The following is a 3,048-nucleotide window of genomic DNA, read 5'->3' as shown; positions in this document are numbered from 1 at the left end:
CAATGCCCCTGTTCGGGTTATATTCCCGATTTTTCGGTAACACCGGGTTTTGTCCGTTTTTCGATTTCTCACTTTTCTTTGTACTAATTAATTAATTTTTCTTTGATATTTTTAATGATATTTATACTTCAATTGATGTCTCTTTAAGTCCTAAAAATATTTTTCAGGGTTTCCTGCAGTTCAAGGCTAGTCAACAGTCCACGCCGTGACTTCCCGGTGCGGTCACCCATCGCTAGGGTTCTCGGCTCGCTTAACTTGGTTACATTTCTTTGCTATTATTTTTCCTTTGTTTTTTTTGTATTTTCTTTTCTTGTATTTCATTATTTTATGTCTCCTCACTCATATCAAAGTGTAGTTCTAGGCATCCTAGCTGTCCGAATAACACTGGTCACCAGAACAGTAGAACGCACTACCGAACATAGGGGTATTACATTCGCCATCCATTTTGAATCCTTGTTGGAACAAGTTCATTATCTTGATTTGCTACCACAGTGACTTCTGATTTTTTTGGCACTACTTGGACTGGACTTACCCATTTGCTATCTGAAATTGGGTAAATAACTCCTGTATCCAGTAGCTTTAAAATCTCCTTCTTCATAACCTCCATCATCTGTGGGTTCAATCTCCTTTGAGCTTCTCTACTTGGTTTAGCCTCATCCTCCAGTAAAATCCTGTGCATGCACACTAATGGACTTATACCGTTGATATTAGCTATTGTCCATCCAATTGCTTCCTTGTGTATTCTCAGAACTCTAATCAATCTGTCTTCTTGAATCTTTGTTAAATTACTGGAGATAATAACTAGAAGTGTCTCATTGTTTCCCAAGTAAACATACTTCAAATGCTCAGGTAAAGACTTGAGTTCAAGAATTGGTGCCTGCACCACAGAAGGTAATAATTTTGTGTGAGATACAGGTAAGTCAATATTTGATACTTCATACCTTTTTGGAGCAGGAGGTAATGACTGCAATGCCATTACTACCTCTTGAACCTCTACACTTAATGGCTGATTGGTACTGATTTCTTGAATTCCTTGACTAATCACCACTTCCAACTCATCCTCCATGCTTAACTTAAAAACATCATGCACAAATGTATCAACAACATCAATAGAAAAAATAGAATGGTCATCAGTAGGATACTTCATGGCATCAAAGATATTAAATTTGACAGTCTCTCCATCAAACTCCATAGTTAAGGTACCATCATCCACATCAATTTTTCTCTTAGCAATTTTTAGGAAAGGTCTTCCAAACAAAATCAAAGCTGACTTTAATGTGGGAACACTATCCTCTATATCCAGAATGTAAAAATCTGCAGGAAAAATCAATCCTCCAACCTGTACCAACACATCCTCAATTACTCCCAATGGGTAAGCATTAGAATGCTCAGCTAACTGAATAATGACACTGGTTTCTTTCAAAGGACCCAAATTTAAAGTTTAAAAAACTGAATTTGATATAACATTAATAGATGCTCCTAAATCTGCCATTGCACTTTCAAATCTAGAATCACCTATTTTGCAGGGAATAGAAAATGAACCTGGATCCTTACACTTAGGGGGTAATTTTCACTAAATTAATGCCCGACACATTTTCCCCCACACTTATATTCTCATTAGTACTAAACTTGCGCCTTGTAGTGCATAATTATTTAAGGAATTTGGCATGCCTGGGAACTTGTTTGATTGCATCAATTAAAGCTATATTAACCTCTACCTTCCTGAAAGTCTCTAAAATTTCTTTCTCTTGTTCTTCTTTCTTTATCTTGGCCAACCTGCAGGGGAATGGAGGAAAAACATAATTATTAACCTTATTCAGTTTAGATTCAGTATTTACCTCAACTTTAGGAACTTCAGACTCTTTTTCTCCTTGCTTCTTCTTTTTCGTTGACTCATGTGGAGTTTGGTTATCAACTTCTTTCCCACTCCGCAACAGTATAGCACTCGCATTTTCTCTGGGGTTCATAACTGTTTGTGATGAAAGCTTTCCAGAACCTTGAGCTTCCAGCTTACTCACAGATGAGGCTAACTGACCAATCTACCTCTCTATGTTTTGAATGTTATTTTTGGTCTCCTGTTGAAACTGTTGGGTATTATTAGCCAAAGCCTTAACAATTTCATCAAGTGACATACCTTAATTTGAGAGGTGGAGGTGGAGGTGGTTGATTCACTTGTGGTCTTTGCTGCTGGTATCAATTTTGCACCAGTTGATTCCCATAACTCAAATTGGGATGATCTCGCCATCCTAGATTATAAGTATTAGAAAAGGGATCATACCTGCATTGTGGCTGTCCATAATGTCCTACTGCATTAGCATATTGCATTGACTCATCCTCTTGTAACGCAGGACACATGTCAGTTGCATGACTCGAACCTGAATAAATTTCACATACCTTAACAGTTTGCATATTCCCTACAGCCAACTGCCTCACCAAAGAAGTTAAATCAGAAATTTGTTTCTCAAGGTTAGATGTACTTACCTCATTAACCTTCATAGGTGTGTGATCCATTCTCATTTCAAACTGCTGAGAATTTGCTGTCATGTTAGCAATCAGCCTCCTTGCCTCTTCTGGTGTCTTGTCAACCAAAGCTCCTCCACTAGCAGCATCTATCATGCTGAGATCCATTGGTAAAAGTCCCTCATAGAAATACTGAATCAAAAGCTGCTCACTTATTTAATGATGGGGACAACTTGCACACAACTTCTTAAATCTCTCCCAATACTCATACAAACTCTCTCCATCGCACTACCGGATGCCACAAATTTCTTTTCTTATGTTGGCAGCATGGGAAGTAGGAAAATACTTCTCCAGAAATATCTGCTTCATCTCATTCCATGAGTTGACAGCTTCAGAAGGAAGGTAATACAACCAATCCTTAGCTGTGCCCTTCAGTGAGAAAGGGAAAGCTCGAAGCTTAATCTGATCCTCTGAAATTCCTTGAGGTTTCATGCTGGAACACACAACATGAAATTCCTTTAGATACTTATGTGGATCCTCACCTGCAAGACCATGAAATTTAGGCAACAAATGGGTTAGTTCAGATTT

General features: G+C 38.1%; 1 non-coding gene across 1 annotated transcript; it reads left to right on the top strand.

The window, feature by feature from the left end:
* Positions 1-2,674: 2,674 nt before the first annotated feature.
* Positions 2,675-2,781, top strand: LOC131176207 (small nucleolar RNA R71). Its single transcript, XR_009146332.1, has one exon. It is a non-coding gene; the product is annotated as a small nucleolar RNA R71 (small nucleolar RNA).
* The last annotated feature ends 267 nt before the right edge of the window (positions 2,782-3,048 follow it).

Source organism: Hevea brasiliensis, chromosome 18 (genome assembly GCF_030052815.1).
Source record: "Hevea brasiliensis isolate MT/VB/25A 57/8 chromosome 18, ASM3005281v1, whole genome shotgun sequence".
In the NCBI taxonomy this organism is placed as follows: Eukaryota; Viridiplantae; Streptophyta; class Magnoliopsida; order Malpighiales; family Euphorbiaceae; genus Hevea; species Hevea brasiliensis.
Note: the sequence above shows the minus strand (reverse complement) of the source record. Positions and strands in the feature narration are given on the sequence as shown.